General features: G+C 41.4%; 1 protein-coding gene across 1 annotated transcript in view; it reads right to left on the bottom strand.

Moving 5' to 3' along the window:
* The window catches only part of LOC130284273 (acyl-coenzyme A amino acid N-acyltransferase 1-like), a 69892-nt gene extending 58775 nt beyond the window's left edge, over positions 1-11117 (bottom strand). Inside the window, exons 1-2 of the mRNA XM_056534474.1 lie at positions 11052-11117; positions 9250-9339 (exon numbers count right to left, since the gene is read on the bottom strand). The gene's annotated coding sequence lies outside the window, so the exon portion shown is untranslated. The remainder of the gene's footprint in view (positions 1-9249; positions 9340-11051) is intronic.
* Positions 11118-19938: the final 8821 nt, after the last annotated feature.

Consider the following 19938-nt stretch of genomic DNA (forward strand, 5'->3'; position numbering starts at 1 on the left):
CCCTAACCCTACTTATAGTCTTGCCCCTAACCACGCCTTCAATCATGTCTTAACCACCCCAACAGCAATAATGTTGTCAGTCTGTCATCTAAGTTTAGGAGGACCTCCTATACTGACAGATTGACAACAACCCCCATCATTACCACTGCAGACCATATAAGAGATTACATACAGTTATATCAGGTGACTGACAACAACCCCCATCATTACCACTACAGACCATATAAGAGATTACATAGTTATATCAGGTGACTGACAACAACCCCCATCATTACCCCTACAGACCATATAAGAGATTACATACAGTTATATCAGGTGACTGACAACAACCCCCATCATTACCACTACAGACCATATAAGAGATTACATACAGTTATATCAGGTGACTGACAACAACCCCCATCATTACTACTACATACCATATAGAAGATTACATACAGTTATATCAGGTGACTGACAACAACCCCCATCATTACCACTACAGACCATATAAGAGATTACATACAGTTATATCAGGTGACTGACAACAACCCCCATCATTACTACTACATACCATATAGAAGATTACATACAGTTATATCAGGAGACTGACAACAACTCCCATCATTACCACTACAGACCATATAAAAGATTGCATACAGTTATATCAGGTGACTGACAACAACCCCCATCATTACCACTACAGACCATATAAAAGATTACATACAGTTATATCAGGTGACTGACAACAACCCCCATCATTACCACTACAGACCATATAAGAGATTACATACAGTTATATCAGGTGACTGACAACAACCCCCATCATTACCACTACAGACCATATAAGAGATTACATACAGTTATATCAGGTGACTGACAACAACCCCCATCATTACCACTACAGACCATATAAAAGATTACATACAGTTATATCAGGTGACTGACAACAACCCCCATCATTACCACTACAGACCATATAAGAGATTACATACAGTTATATCAGGTGACTGACAACAACCCCCATCATTACCACTACAGACCATATAAGAGATTACATACAGTTATATCAGGTGACTGACAACAACCCCCATCATTACCCCTACAGACCATATAAGAGATTACATACAGTTATATCAGGTGACTGACAACAACCCCCATCATTACACTACAGACCATATAAGAGATTACATACAGTTATATCAGGTGACTGACAACAACCCCCATCATTACACTACAGACCATATAAGAAATTACATAGTTATATCAGGTGACTGACAACAACCCCCATCATTACCACTACAGACCATATAAAAGATTACATACAGTTATATCAGGTGACTGACAACAACCCCCATCATTACCACTACAGACCATATAAGAGATTACATACAGTTATATCAGGTGACTGATAACAACCCCCATCATTACCACTACAGACCATATAAGAGATTACAATACAGTTATATCAGGTGACTGACAACAACCCCCATCATTACTACTACAGACCATATAAGAGATTACATACAGTTATATCAGGTGACTAACAACAACCCCCATCATTACTACAGACCATATAAGTGATTACATACAGTTATATCAGGTGACTGACAACAACCCCCATCATTACTACTACAGACCATATAAGAGATTACATACAGTTATATCAGGTTACTAACAACAACTCCCATCATTACTACTACAGACCATATAAGTGATTACATACAGTTATATCAGGTGACTGACAACAACCCCCATCATTACCACTACAGACCATATAAGAGATTACATACAGTTATATCAGGTGACTGACAACAACCCCCATCATTACCACTACAGACCATATAAGAGATTACATACAGTTATATCAAGTGACTGACAACAACCCCCATCATTACCACTACAGACCATATAAGAGATTACATACAGTTATATCAGGTGACTGACAACAACCCCCATCATTACCACTACAGACCATATAAGAGATTACATACAGTTATATCAGGTGACTGACAACAACCCCCATCATTACTACTACAGACCATATAAGTGATTACATACAGTTATATCAAGTGACTGACAACAACCCCCATCATTACCACTACAGACCATATAAGAGATTACATACAGTTACATCAGGTGACTGACAACAACCCCCATCATTACCACTACAGACCATATAAGAGATTACATACAGTTATATCAGGTGACTGACAACAACCCCCATCATTACTACAGACCATATAAGAGATTACATACAGTTATATCAGGTGACTGACAACAACCCCCATCATTACCACTACAGACCATATAAGAGATTACATACAGTTATATCAGGTGACTGACAACAACCCCCATCATTACCACTACAGACTATATAGGAGATTACATACAGTTATATCAAGTGACTGACAACAACCCCCATCATTACCACTACAGACCATATAAAAGATTAAATACAGTTATATCAGGTGACTGACAACAACCCCCATCATTACCACTACAGACCATATAAGAGATTACATACAGTTATATCAAGTGACTGACAACAACCCCCATCATTACCACTACAGACCATATAAGAGATTACATACAGTTATATCAAGTGACTGACAACAACCCCCATCATTACTACTACAGACCATATAAGAGATTACTTACAGTTATATCAGGTGACTGACAACAACCCCCATCATTACTACTACAGACCATATAAGAGATTACATACAGTTATATCAGGTGACTGACAACAACCCCCATCATTACCACTACAGACAATATAAGAGATTACATACAGTTATATCAAGTGACTGACAACAACCCCCATCATTACCACTACAGACCATATAAGAGATTACATACAGTTATATCAGGTGACTGACAACAACCCCCATCATTACCACTACAGACCATATAAGAGATTACATATAGTTATATCAGGTGACTGACAACAACCCCCATCATTACCACTACAGACCATATAAGAGATTACATACAGTTATATCAGGTGACTGACAACAACCCCCATCATTACACTACAGACCATATAAGAGATTACATATAGTTATATCAGGTGACTGACAACAAACCCCATCATTACCACTACAGACCATATAAGAGATTACATACAGTTATATCAGGTGACTGACAACAACCCCCATCATTACCACTACAGACCATATAAGAGATTACATATAGTTATATCAGGTGACTGACAACAACCCCCATCATTACCACTACAGACCATATAAGAGATTACATACAGTTATATCAGGTGACTGACAACAACCCCCATCATTACACTACAGACCATATAAGAGATTACATATAGTTATATCAGGTGACTGACAACAACCCCCATCATTACCACTACAGACCATATAAGAGATTACATACAGTTATATCAGGTGACTGACAACAACCCCCATCATTACACTACAGACCATATAAGAGATTACATATAGTTATATCAGGTGACTGACAACAAACCCCATCATTACCACTACAGACCATATAAGAGATTACATACAGTTATATCAGGTGACTGACAACAACCCCCATCATTACCACTACAGACCATATAAGAGATTACATACAGTTATATCAGGTGACTGACAACAACCCCCATCATTACTACAGACCATATAAGAGATTACATACAGTTATATCAGGTGACTGACAACAACCCCCATCATTACCACTACAGACCATATAAAAGATTAAATACAGTTATATCAGGTGACTGACAACAACCCCCATCATTACCACTACAGACCATATAAGAGATTACATACAGTTATATCAGGTGACTGACAACAACCCCCATCATTACCACTACAGACCATATAAGTGATTACATACAGTTATATCAGGTGACTGACAACAACCCCCATCATTACCCCTACAGACCATATAAAAGATTAAATACAGTTATATCAGGTGACTGACAACAACCCCCATCATTACCACTACAGATCATATAAGAGATTACATACAGTTATATCAGGTGACTGACAACAACCCCCATCATTACCACTACAGACCATATAAGAGATTACATACAGTTATATCAGGTGACTGACAACAACCCCCATCATTACCACTACAGACCATATAAGAGATTACATACAGTTATATCAGGTGACTGACAACAACCCCCATCATTACCACTACAGACCATATAAGAGATTACATACAGTTATATCAGGTGACTGACAACAACCCCCATCATTACCCCTACAGACTATATAGGAGATTACATACAGTTATATCAGGTGACTGACAACAACCCCCATCATTACCACTACAGATCATATAAGAGATTACATACAGTTATATCAGGTGACTGACAACAACCCCTATCATTACCACTACAGACTATATAGGAGATTACATACAGTTATATCAGGTGACTGACAACAACCCCCATCATTACCACTACAGATCATATAAGAGATTACATACAGTTATATCAGGTGACTGACAACAACCCCCATCATTACTACAGACCATATAAGAGATTACATACAGTTGTATCAGGTGACTGACAACAACCCCCATCATTACCACTACAGACTATATAAGAGATTACATACAGTTGTATCAGGTGACTGACAACAACCCCCATCATTACCACTACAGACCATATAAGAGATTACATACAGTTATATCAGGTGACTGACAACAACCCCCATCATTACCACTACCGACCATATAAGAGATTACATACAGTTATATCAGTTGACTGACAACAACCCCCATCATTACCACTACAGACCATATAAGAGATTACATACAGTTATATCAGGTGACTGACAACAACCCCCATCATTACACTACAGACCATATAAGTGATTACATACAGTTATATCAGGTGACTGACAACAACCCCCATCATTACCACTACAGACCATATAAGTGATTACATACAGTTATATCAGGTGACTGACAACAACCCCCATTATTACCACTACAGACCATATAAGAGATTACATACAGTTATATCAGGTGACTGACAACAACCCCCATCATTACTACTACAGACCATATAAGAGATTACATACAGTTATATCAGGTGACTGACAACAACCCCCATCATTACCACTACCGACCATATAAGAGATTACATACAGTTATATCAGTTGACTGACAACAACCCCCATCATTACCACTACAGACCATATAAGAGATTACATACAGTTATATCAGGTGACTGACAACAACCCCCATCATTACACTACAGACCATATAAGAGATTACATACAGTTATATCAGGTGACTGACAACAACTCCCATCATTACCCCTACAGACCATATAAGTGATTACATACAGTTATATCAGGTGACTGACAACAACCCCCATCATTACCACTACCGACCATATAAGAGATTACATACAGTTATATCAGTTGACTGACAACAACCCCCATCATTACCACTACACACCATATAAGAGATTACATACAGTTATATCAGGTGACTGACAACAACCCCCATCATTACCACTACAGACCATATAAGTGATTACATACAGTTATATCAGGTGACTGACAACAACCCCCATCATTACCACTACAGACCATATAAGAGATTACATACAGTTATATCAGGTGACTGACAACAACCCCCATCATTACCCCTACAGACCATATAAGAGATTACATACAGTTATATCAGGTGACTGACAACAACCCCCATCATTACCCCTACAGACCATATAAGAGATTACATACAGTTATATCAGGTGACTGACAACAACCCCCATCATTACTACTACAGACCATATAAGAGATTACATACAGTTATATCAGTTGACTGACAACAACCCCCATCATTACCACTACAGACCATATAAGAGATTACATACAGTTATATCAGGTGACTGACAACAACCCCCATCATTACACTACAGACCATATAAGTGATTACATACAGTTATATCAGGTGACTGACAACAACCCCCATCATTACCACTACAGACCATATAAGAGATTACATACAGTTATATCAGGTGACTGACAACAACCCCCATCATTACCACTACAGACAATATAAGAGATTACATACAGTTATATCAGGTGACTGACAACAACCCCCATCATTACTACTACAGACCATATAAGAGATTACATACAGTTATATCAGGTGACTGACAACAACCCCCATCATTACCACTACAGACCATATAAGAGATTACATACAGTTATATCAGGTGACTGACAACAACTCCCATCATTACCCCTACAGACCATATAAGAGATTACATACAGTTATATCAGGTGACTGACAACAACCCCCATCATTACTACTACAGACCATATAAGAGATTACATACAGTTATATCAGGTGACTGATAACAACCCCCATCATTACCACTACAGACCATATAAGTGATTACATACAGTTATATCAGGTGACTGACAACAACTCCCATCATTACCCCTACAGACCATATAAGAGATTACATATAGTTATATCAGGTGACTGACAACAACCCCCATCATTACCACTACAGAGCATATAAGAGATTACATACAGTTATATCAGGTGACTGACAACAACTCCCATCATTACCCCTACAGACCATATAAGAGATTACATATAGTTATATCAGGTGACTGACAACAACCCCCATCATTACACTACAGACCATATAAGTGATTACATAGTTATATCAGGTGACTGACAACAACCCCCATCATTACCACTACAGACCATATAAGAGATTACATACAGTTATATCAGGTGACTGACAACAACTCCCATCATTACCCCTACAGACCATATAAGAGATTACATACAGTTATATCAGGTGACTGACAACAACCCCCATCATTACACTACAGACCATATAAGAGATTACATACAGTTATATCAGGTGACTGACAACAACCCCCATCATTACCACTACAGAGCATATAAGAGATTACATACAGTTATATCAAGTGACTGACAACAACCCCCATCATTACCACTACAGACCATATAAGAGATTACATACAGTTATATCAGGTGACTGACAACAACCCCCATCATTACCACTACAGACCATATAAGAGATTACATACAGTTATATCAGGTGACTGACAACAACCCCCATCATTACCACTACAGACCATATAAGAGATTACATACAGTTGTATCAGGTGACTGACAACAACCCCCATCATTACCCCTACAGACCATTCAAAAGATTACATACAGTTATATCAGGTGACTGACAACAACCCCCATCATTACTACTACAGACCATATAAGAGATTACATACAGTTATATCAGGTGACTGACAACAACCCCCATCATTACCACTACAGACCATATAAGAGATTACATACAGTTATATCAGGTGACTGACAACAACCCCCATCATTACCACTACAGACCATATAAGAGATTACATACAGTTATATCAGGTGACTGACAACAACCACCATCATTACCACTACAGACCATGTAAGTGATTACATACAGTTATATCAGGTGACTGACAACAACCCCCATCATTACCTACCCAGACCATATAAGAGATTACATACAGTTATATCAGGTGACTGACAACAACCCCCATCATTACCCCTACAGACCATATAAGAGATTACATACAGTTATATCAGGTGACTGACAACAACCCCCATCATTACCACTACAGACCATATAAAAGATTACATACAGTTATATCAGGTGACTGACAACAACCCCCATCATTACCTACCCAGACCATATAAGAGATTACATACAGTTATATCAGTTGACTGACAACAACCCCCATTATTACCACTACAGACCATATAAGAGATTACATACAGTTATATCAGGTGACTGACAACAACCCCCATCATTACTACAGACCATATAAGAGATTACATACAGTTATATCAGGTGACTGACAACAACCCCCATCATTACTACTACAGACCATATAAGAGATTACATACAGTTATATCAGTTGACTGACAACAACCCCCATCATTACCACTACAGACCATATAAGAGATTACATACAGTTATATCAGGTGACTGACAACAACCCCCATCATTACCACTACAGACCATATAAGAGATTACATACAGTTATATCAGGTGACTGACAACAACCCCCATCATTACTACAGACCATATAAGAGATTACATACAGTTATATCAGGTGACTGACAACAACCCCCATCATTACTACTACAGACCATATAAGAGATTACATACAGTTATATCAGGTGACTGACAACAACCCCCATCATTACCACTACAGACCATATAAGAGATTACATACAGTTTTATCAGGTGACTGACAACAACCCCCATCATTACCTACCCAGACCATATAAGAGATTACATACAGTTATATCAGGTGACTGACAACAACCCCCATCATTACTACTACAGACCATATAAGAGATTACATACAGTTATATCAGGTGACTGATAACAACCCCCATCATTACCACTACAGACCATATAAGAGATTATATACAGTTATATCAGGTGACTGACAACAACCCCCATCATTACCACTACAGACCATATAAGAGATTACATACAGTTATATCAGGTGACTGACAACAACCCCCATCATTACCACTACAGACCATATAAGAGATTACATACAGTTATATCAGGTGACTGACAACAACCCCCATCATTACTACTACAGACCATATAAGAGATTACATACAGTTATATCAGGTGACTGACAACAACCCCCATCATTACCACTACAGACCATATAAGAGATTACATACAGTTATATCAGGTGACTGACAACAACCCCCATCATTACCACTACATACCATATAAGAGATTACATACAGTTATATCAGGTGACTGACAACAACCCCCATCATTACCACTACAGACCATATAAGAGATTACATACAGTTATATCAGGTGACTGACAACAACCCCCATCATTACCCCTACAGACCATATAAGAGATTACATATAGTTATATCAGGTGACTGACAACAACCCCCATCATTACCACTACAGACCATATAAGAGATTACATAGTTATATCAGGTGACTGACAACAACCCCCATCATTACCACTACAGACCATATAAGAGATTACATACAGTTATATCAGGTGACTGACAACAACCCCCATCATTACCACTACAGACCATATAAGAGATTACATACAGTTATATCAGGTGACTGACAACAACCCCCATCATTACTACTACAGACCATATAAGAGATTACATACAGTTATATCAGGTGACTGACAACAACCCCCATCATTACTACTACAGACCATATAAGAGATGACATACAGTTATATCAGGTGACGTCTTCTCTGATCGGAGTGGTTCATTTTTCTTCTCCGGCTCAGACCACCAAGATGATTTCTTCTGGCTACGACTCTGAAGAACATGTGAGAAAAAAACATTTCAGGCTTCGCACTTTTCCAAGACCTATAATACCCCAAATCATTTACAGGCAATATTGATATTTCGATACTGGTGGAACTATATTTACAAGGACATCTCAGAAAAGAAGGTAATATAGTTCAATTAAAACTTAGCATTTATTAGATAAACATTAAAGGGGTACTCCGGGGGTCAACGTGTTTTTCCATTTTTGACTTACCCTATTTGTTTTGTTTCATTTCTATTCTTGTTGTTTAGCCTACTCTATTTCCGTTCTTTGTTGTCTTTTTATCCCCCACTTTGTTTTCCTATCTTTGCTTCTATTTCCTGTTTCTTGCTGTGCTGAAAACTACAAATCCCAGCATGCCACACTCCTTGCTGGTTTGGGGCGGCTCCTTGTTTTTTTTTTGTTCTGCCCTTTACCCATCCTACTATTTTCCTGGGTCAGCCCCCTTATACACAGCACACTAATATAATCAGCCTTGGTTGGGATACACTGTCATACACACACAAAAGGGACTACAACTCCCAGCATGTGTCATTCAGGAGTCTTCAGTCCGTGGTATAACACCAGCATGCTGCCTCTGTAGTCTCCTGGGGCTTGTAGTTCACCACACCTCTATAGGGCATACACCAGTGTTTCCCAACCAGGGTGCCTCCAGGTGTTGCAAAACTACTATTTCCAGCATGCCCAGACAGCCAAAAGCTGTCTGGGCATGCTGGGAGTTGTAGTTTTGATACAGCAGAAGACACCCTGGTTGGGAAACAATGCACTTTGTTTGTAATATACTGAATAGGCTAGGCCAGTGTTTCTCAATCAGTGTGCCTCCAGCTGTTGCAAAACTACAACTCCCAGCATGCCCAAAGGCTGTCAGGGCATGCTGGGAGTTGTAGTTTTATAACAGCTGGAGGCACACTGGTTTGGAAACACTGGTGTAACATGATGTGTATGCTGAATAGGCTAGAATAGTGATTCCCAAACTGTGTGCCTCCAGCTGTTGCAAATCTTCAACTTCCAGCATGCCCACAGTCTGCCCAGGCATGCTGGGAGTTGTAGTTTTGCAACAGCTGGAGGCACACTGGTTTGTAAACACTAGCATACACACACATAACAGGGACTACAATTCCCAGCACGTGTCATTCAGGAGTCGTCTCCCCCCCCCCTTCACGCATAGAAATCATCTCCAGTCCGAGATTTGTTCCCCTGCAGTCTATACATTCAGCCCGTGCACTTTGTTATCTTCCCTTCAGATAACACTCTTATCTTCTCTGTCTTCTTTCAGTGCAGACCTGCGGCCTCAGAAGACAGAGCAGGGGGAGGGGAGATGAGAAGCTGTGTCTGTCCTCCGGGAGGGGGAGATGAGGGGGCGTGGCTTCTTTCTCTCATGCAGACCCTGACTTGTTGTCCACAGCCTAATCCTAACATGGCCGACGCTGTAGACGACAGTAAGAGATCCAACACAGAACTACAGATCTTCCTGGCCCACAAACAGGTAAGAAAAAAAGACACATGCTACACAAACATATAATACATGTCAATTGCAAAAAACATGAACATTAAAAGAAGATGCAATTTAGCCAAAAATCTTAACCATCAGAGTACCCCTTTAACTGATTTCTGCATAACTGACCCCAACTTGGGTAGGTGCAGCAGATTCCCCCATATTAGACAGCAGTTCCCCCCCCTCCCCCTTCCAGATACTTACCTCCTGCGGCTCTTCTCTTCTGTCTTCTTCCATGCGGCAGCCTCTTCTTCCTCTGCGCTCCAGTGTGTGATGATGTCACTTGTGCGCCGGAGTGCAGGGGATGGTTCAGCCTCTTGTGTCTGCTGGCTAAATCTGATTGACAGGGTCAGGAGCCAATGGCAGATACATTTAACTGTAGGTGCCTCATAAGAAGCCATTTACAGTTAAATGCAGGACATGTCCTGCCAGATCAGGGATGGTTGGGAGGTATGAGTAGATGTATATCAAATTACCCTGTACTGATCCTGAGTTAAATCCAGTATTCGCATTGGGTTCACTGGGGGAGATTTATCAAAACCTGTGCAGAGGAAAAGTTGACCAGTTGCCCATAGCAACCAATAAGTATGCTTCTTTTATTTTTCAGAGGCCCATTAAAAAAAAAATGAAAGATGTGATCTGATTGGTTGCTATGGGCAACTGGTCAACAATTCCTCCACCCAGGTTATGATAAATCTCTCCCACTATTCTGCTGGTGCGGTCACGCTGTGTACAAAGGTGGTAAGAGAATTAGGGTGTCTAGGGAGAGGATATGGAGGCTACAGTTTATCCGGGCTACAGTTTTTAGAAATGGGCTGCCAAGGAAAACTAGTGCAAAAAAAGTTGGAATCCGCTGATCCATTCAATTGAAGCTATGGCTATATGCTTAGGGTAATTGTCGTGCCGAAAAATAAACCTCCGCCCTAGCCTCAAGGTTTTTGCAGACAGCATCAGATTTTCCTCAAGGAATGCCCTGTTTTTGGCTCCATCGCTCTTTCCATTAATTCTGACCAGTATACCTGTACCTGCTGAAGAGAAGCATCCCCATTAGCTTGATGTTACCACCACCATGTTTCACTGTAAAGATGGTGTGCACAAAGTGATGGGAAATGTTGGGTTTCCGCTACACATAGCGTTTTGCACGGAGGCCAAAAAGTTAAATTTTGGTCTCTTCTTTTTCCATATTTGCTGCGTCTCCCACATGACTTGAGATAAATTCTAAACTGGGTTTTTGTGGCTCACATGTAACAACAGATTTCTTCTTGTCCCTCTTCCATAAAGGCCATATGTGTGGAGTACAAAACTAATAGTTATCCTGTGGACAGATTCTCCTAGCTCCTCCAGTTACAATGGACCTCTTGGTTTCTTTTCTCCTTCCCTGGGTTGTCAGTTTGGGTGGACTTTACCTTTTCTGATGATGGATTTTATGGTGCTCCTTGAGATGTTAAAAGTTTGGGGTATTTTATTTTTTTTATTTTTTATAACCTAATCCTAATTTGTATTTCTCCACAACCTTATCCCTGACCTGTTTGGTTAACTCCTTGGTCTTCATGCTGCTGTTCAGTACTGTTCTCTAACAAACTCTGAGGCCTTCACAGAAAAGGTGTATTTATTTGTTCTGTGATTAAATTGCAGACAAGTGGACCTTATTTACTTTATGTGAATTGGAAATGTGAAACCAAATCTTTGTAATGGGTTTCACATAACATTTACACTTTTCAGATTTTTATTTGTAAATTTAATATTTTCCTCCACTTTCAAATGATGGGTGATTTTGTCTTGGTGAATTATAGAAAATCACAATGAAATAAATCTGAATCTGTGGTTATGACAAAATGTAGAAAAGTCCATGGAGGGTTGATACTTATGCAAAGCACTGTACATAATCTCAGTTGTCCAAATAGGGTCATATTCAATGTCAGACCACGTCCTGTTCTGAAGACAACAGCAAACAAAGTCAAATCCTGTGCTTGCCTGGGTGTCCTTTGCACTTCTGTTAAAGTAAAACTGTCCCTTATTTTCTCCCGCACTGTAACTGGCACGGACAGCTGTCACGGCCCCTCCCATAGGCTTGCATTGAGGGGGCGGAGCGTGACGTCACACGGGGGCAGAGCAGTGACGTCACAATGCTCCGGCCCCGTGTTCGACAGTAATCAGACCCGGAGCGAACACGCTTCGGGGACTGATTTTAACGGGGTGCGGCGTGCAAGATCACGGGAGTCCCCAGCGGTGGTACCCCTGCGATCAGGCATCTTATCCCCTATCCTTTGGATAGGGGATAAGATGTCTAAGCGCCGGAGTACCCCTTTAAGAAACCAGAGAATACAAAAGAATGCCGAGGCAACTGCACAAACAATGGTGTTTGAAGCTGGCTGTAGGTCTGTTGCAGGCGCTACATTATATCTATATTACAGGCAGCAACAATAACCATATGGCTATCCTTCATATAAAATAGGGACAAGGACTATTCATAGTATTCAGAATATTGGGCAGACTAGATGGGCCAAATGGTTCTTATGTGCCGACACATTCTATGTAGCAGCTCCAAACTGTACTTCATTTTTCTGGTCTTGCAGTGACGAAATGAACTCACAAGATACCTCCCACTAGATAAAAGAGGTCAAAGTACAAATAGTTCACTCAACCTTTATACTTTGCATAAAAGCTGCAATGATTGTAGCCTGATATAGTAAAGCTGTTGCAAACATCTATTCATTTATTAGTATGTGCTAATTATTTCATCGGCTACAGGTTGGGGCATACCTCCTATAGACAGTGCAAATGACAAAACTACAAAGGGTTTAATTCCTGGACAATCTGTATAAATAAGGTTCTTTTTTTTTTCCATTGTCCTTAAAGGGGTACTCCGCCCCTAGACATTTTATCCCCTATCCAAAGGATAGGGGATAAGATGTCAGATCGCCGCGGTCCCGCTACTGGGGGTTCGCTCTGCACGTAATGATGGGCGGTACAGGGGCCGGAGCATCGTTATGTCACGGCTCCGCCCCTCGTGATGTCACGGCCCGCCCTTTTCAATATAAGTCTATGGGAGGGGGCGTGGCGGTCGTCACGCCCCCTCCCATAGACTTGCATTAAGGGGACGGGCCGTGATGTCAGGAGGGGCGGCGCCATGACGTCACGCGGCTCCGTCCCCTGTACCGCCCATCATTACGTGCAGAGCGAACTCGCTCTGTGCTGTAATGATAGCGCGGTGCTGCAGCGGGGATCCCCGGGGGTCCCCAGCAGCGGGACCGCGGCGATCTGACATCTTATCCCCTATCCTTTGGATAGGGGATAAAATGTCTAGGGGCGGAGTACCCCTTTAAAAATTTCTGATATACTGTAAATAAAAAAACAAATTAGAGCCCACGAGGGACGTAAAGTTATTAAATGCACTATACTGACCTTGTCGAGTCCAGCACTTGCATTCGGACCAAACCCCAGTGCCTCTTTGCTTCTCCCGATAATGATCCGAACAAACTGCAGCCTCAGTGATTGGAACATCATCAATAGAGCTAGGACAGCGCGTCATCTGGGAAAGTAAACCGAGCCCCTGGCCTGGACTGCGGGATCGGCATTGAGTATGTTGTATTTACAACCATTGCAGGCTGTGATTTGATTTGTTTTTATTGGGAGCCTCTCACTATAAAAATGATATCTAATCTACCTACCATGAACCTTTTCTACTGTCTACTGTATATCAATTTACTCTGCTAGCCCTGCTATATCTTTATGGAAATAGATTCAGGATAACCTATTGATTGAAGTCGCTTCTCTATCATTAGGAGTGCAGTGGACACTGTCACCCAATAATAGGTCAACCACAGGATTCCTAGGCATGAAAAGATCAGAGATTTCAATGAATTAGTTACAAGTTACATTTACAAATATATATATATAGTGGTCCCTCAACATACGATGGTAATCCGTTCCAAATGGACCATCGTTTGTTGAAACCATCGCATGTTGAGGAATCCGTGCAATGTAAAGTATAGGACAGTGGTCTGTCCTATACTTTACTTTCATGTTGCAAAACTACAACGCCCAGCATGCCCGGACAGCTGTTGGCTGTCCGGGCATGCTGGGTGTTGTAGTTTTGGAACATCTGGAGGTCCGCAAGTTGTAGACCACTGTTAGAGGAAGTTGTACTCACCTGTCCCCGCCGCTCCGGACCGTCACCGCTGCCCGGGATGTCGCCGTCCATTGCTGTCGCCGCGTCCCCCCCGCTTCCCCGGCATCCTCGCTCTCCGTCGCCGCCATCACGTCGCTACGCACGCCGCTCCTATTGGATGACGGGGCGACGTGATGACGACGATGCAGGGGATCCCGAAGAGGACACGCCGGAGCCCCGAGGACAGGTGAGTGACCATCACCGGAGCTCACGGAACACCGTGAACGGCTATCCGGTGGCAGCTGAAGCAGTCTGCGCTGCAGGATAGCCGTTTATGCGATGGCCCCAACATACAAAAGCATCGTATGTTGATGCTGGCTTCAACATGCAATGGCCTCTGAGAGGCCATCGCATGTTGAAATGATCGTATGTCGGGGCCATCGTAGGTCGGGGGGTCACTGTATATATATATATATATATATATATATATATATATGTCTATATTAGTAAATCCCGGGCACAAGTGAGTATATCCTCATCTAATCTGCTCATCTTTCTGCTCTACAACATGAAGTTGGTAGATCAAACTACATGTCCAATGTGGCAGGTTCCCTTTAACCTCTTCATGACCCAACAATTTTTTTATTTTTGGCTCACGTTTTTTGCTCCTCACATTTTAAGACCAATAACTTTTTTATTTTACCACTGACAAAGTTGTATTTGGGCTTCTTATTTGGCGGGACAAGTTGTACATTTCATTGGCACACATTATCATATAATATATAGTGTATATATATATATATATATATATATATATATATATATATATATATAGTATTACGGAGCCATAAAAAATATATGTAAGGCAAAATAGAAAATAATAGGAAATTGCGCAATTTTGTGGAGCAATAATTTTTTCAGGGTTCACAACAAGGCCAATTTGACATGCTATCTTTATTCCATTGGTCAGTAGGATTTCAATGATGCCAAACTTGAGTAATTTTTGTTTCGATTTAAAGGTAAAAATTGAAAAAAAAAATGTTTTAATGCCATCTTCTGACCCCTATAACTTTTTATTTTTATTTTTATACCTACGGAGCTATGTCAGGGTTTATTTTTTGAGCCATGAGCTGTAGTTTTTAACAGTGCCATTTTGCGTATATATGACAATTACGCATGCAAGGGGGGGGGGGGTTGTGATTTGAATTTTTTTTTTTTTAAAGGGGGTGATTTTTTAATTATTAAAAAAAAAAAATACAAATTTTTTGATCATCATTAGGTGGCTTACATAGATCAATGTTAAAGAGTACCTGTCACTAAACAAACCTTTCTTAACTAACTCAGGCTATGTTCCCTAACTACTCCTAACACCCCTCCCACCCTTAGAAAAAATGTCAGCGCTTTAACCCCTTAAGGACCAGGACAATTTTATTTTTGTTTTTTCCTCTTCGCCTTCTAAAAATCGTAACTCTTTTCTATTTTCATCCACAGACTAGTATGAGGACTTGTTTTTTGTGTGACCAGTTGTCCTTTGTAATGTCATCACTCACTTTACCATAAAATGTATGGCGCAACAAAAAAAATACTATTTGTGTGAAAAAAGTAAAAAGAAAACCGCAATTTAGCAAATTTTGGAAGGTTTCGTTTTCACGCTGTACAATTCATGGTAAAAATGACGTGTTCTTTATTCTGTGGGTCAATACGATTAAAATGATACCCATGATTACGTACTTTTGTATTATTGTTGGGCTTACTTTTTAACCAAATTAGTACGTTAAAAATCCCTCAATTTTGACGACCCATAACTTTTTCATTTTTCCATATAAGCGGTGGTATAAGGGCTCATTTTTTGCGCTGTGATCTGTACTTTTTATTGATACCACATTTGTGTATATAAAGCTTAATTTTTTAATACATTTTGTTTAATAAAATGTGACAAAAAAGTAGCAATTTGGATTTTATTTTCTTTTTAACATTCACGTCGTTCACCATACGGGATCATTAACATTATCTTTTAATAGTTCGTACATTTAGGCACGCGGCGATATCAAATATGATTATTAACCCCTTAAGGACGCCGGGCGTATCCATTTTTAGAATCCTAAAGGACTGAGGGCGTACGGGTACGCCCGTGGGAATTTCGGTCCCTGCCACTAGCCGGTCGGGACAACTGCTGATATCTATCAGCAGGCATCCCGTGCATTTGCCCAGGGGGTTCCTGAGACACATCCCCCCCACCCCAATGTCGGCGATAACCGCAAATCGCCGGTCAATTCAGTAAGTGGCGATTTCGGGTCATATGGGTCTCCGGTGACCCAGAAAATAAGGGGGGATCGGGGGTGTTCAAACCCTCCGCAAAGGGATAGGAGGAGTCAAGTGGCAGGGGTGCCACCCCTCCTATCCCTGCTATTGGTCGTTCAGAAGCGACAACAAATAGCAGAACGGGGTTGGGGGGGGTTGTTTCCGTTCGGTTCACCTGCTCTGCCCACCCACTGTAGTCCAGACAGAGCGGGGGAACTAACGGTGACGGGCGCAGAAGGTCACTTACCAATGGCGGCGGCGATCGGCGATGACGTGCGGCTGGCTCCCTGCTGCAGACTATGGAAGCCGGTGAGTTGCCTAGCAACATCTGGAGGGCTACAGTTTGAGACCACTATACAGTGGTCTCCAAACTGTAGCCCTCCAGATGTTGCAAAACTGCAACTCCCAGCATGTCCAGACAGCTGTTTGGGCATGCTGGGATTTGTAGTTTTGCAACAGCTTGAGGGCTACAGTTTGGAGATCACTGTGTGGTGGTTTCTAAACCGTGGCCCTCTAAAGCTTGCAAAACTATAACTACCAGCATGCACGAACTGCAAACGACTGCCTCGTCATGCTGGGAGATGTAGTTGCGTACCTCAAGCTGTTGTACAACTACATCTCCCAGCATGCCCTTCGATGATCAGTACATGCTGGGAGTTGTAGTTTTGCAACAGCTTGAGGCACACTGGTTGAAAAATACTGAGTTAGGTAACAGAACCTAACTGAAGGTTTTCCAACCAGTGTTCCTCCAACTGTTGCAAAAGTACAACTCCCAGCATGCAAAGTCTGTCAGTGCATGCTGGGAGTTGTACTTTTGCAACAACTGGAGGTTTGCCGGGGGTGTACAGTGAGTTTCCTGTTTCATGTTTGAGCTGAGGCAAATTTTCCACCGCAGCTCAAACTACTAGCGGAAAACTCACCGTTGCCCGTGTGAATGTACCCTAAAAACACTACACTAGCACATAATAAAGGGTAAAACCATACAAATACACACCCTTACACTGCCCCCCCCCCCATAAAAAACTTATCATATGGCAGTGTTTACAAAACAGAGTCTCCAGCTGTTGCAAAACAACAACTTCCAGTATTTCCGTACAGTCACTGACTGTCCAGGAATGCTCGGAGTTTAGCAACAGCTGGAGGCACCCTGTTTGAGAATCACTGGTGTAGAATACCCTTATGTCCACCCCTATGCAATCCCTAATTTAGTCCTCAAATGCGCATGGCACTCTCTAAATTCGGAGCCCTGTCGTATTTCAAGGCAACAGTTTAGGGCCACATATGGGGTATATCTGTACTCAGGAGCAATTGCGTTACAAATTTTGGGGGGCTTATCCTTTTACCCCTTATGAAAAAGAAAAGTTGGGGTCTACACCAGCTTGTTAGTGGAAAAAAATAAAAATGTTTACACTAACATGCTGGTGTTGCCCCATACTTTTTTCACAAGAAGTAAAATGGGAAAAAAAAGACCCCCAAAATTTGTAACGCAATTTCTCCTGAGTACGGAAATACCCCATATGTGGGCGTAAAATGCTCTGCGGATGCACAACAAGGCTCAGGAGTGAGAGCGCACTATGTACATTTGAGGCCTAAATTGTTGATTTGCACAGGGGATGCTGATTTTACAGCGGTTCTGAGAAATAAATACCCACGTGTGACCCCATTTTGGAAATTACAGCCCTCACAGAACGTACCAAGGGATATAGTGAGCCTTTAACTTTTCGTTAAAGTTGAATGGGAAAATGAAAAAAAAAATGTTTTACTAAAATGCTGGCGCTACCCTAAATTTTTCATTTTCACGAGGGAAAATAGGAAAAAAAAGCCCCCCAAAATTTGTAACCCCATTTCTTCTGAGTAAGAAAATACCCCATATGTGGATGTAAAGGGCTCTGCGGGCGAACTACAATGCTCAGAAGAGAAGGAGCGACATTGGGCTTTTGGATAGAAAATTTTTCCGGAATTGAAGGCCATGTGTTTATAAAGTTCCCATAATGCAATGGACCCCCCCCACGTGACCCCATTTTGGAAACTACACCCCTCACATAATGTAATAAGGGGTGCAGTGAGCATTTACACCCCACAGTTGTCTGACAGATTTTTGGAACAGTGGTCTGTGAAAATGAAAAATGTAATTTTTCATTTGCACAGCCCACTGTTCCAAAGATCTGTCAAATGCCAGTGGGGTGTAAATGCTCACTGCACCCCTTATTAAATTCTGTGAGGGGTATAGTTTCCAAAATGGGGTCACTTGGGGGGCACTTGACTGTTCTGGCACCACGGGGGGGGGCTATGTAAACGCACATGGCCCCTGACTTCCATTCCAAACAATTCTCTCTCCAAAAGCTCAATGGCGCTCCTCCTCTTCTGAGCATTGTAGTGCGCCAGCAGAGCACTTGACGTCCACATGGGGTATTTCCATACTCAGAAGAAATGGGGTTACAAATTTGGGGGTGGGGATCTGGGGGCATTTTCTCCTATTACCCATTGTAAAAAATTTAAAATTTGGGGGAAAAAACTGTTGTCAATCACCGGTTGGGCGTGGCTAGCCATGGAGCTGTCAGGACGCACGCACTTGGAGCTCCGAGGCCAGAATTGCACTGATCCACCAGCTATTTCCATGAGAAACAGGCACAAAAAGAACCTGCAGGGGACTGGGACGCGTCCCTCCAGACGGATATC

Source organism: Hyla sarda, chromosome 8 (genome assembly GCF_029499605.1).
Source record: "Hyla sarda isolate aHylSar1 chromosome 8, aHylSar1.hap1, whole genome shotgun sequence".
Taxonomy (NCBI): Eukaryota; Metazoa; Chordata; class Amphibia; order Anura; family Hylidae; genus Hyla; species Hyla sarda.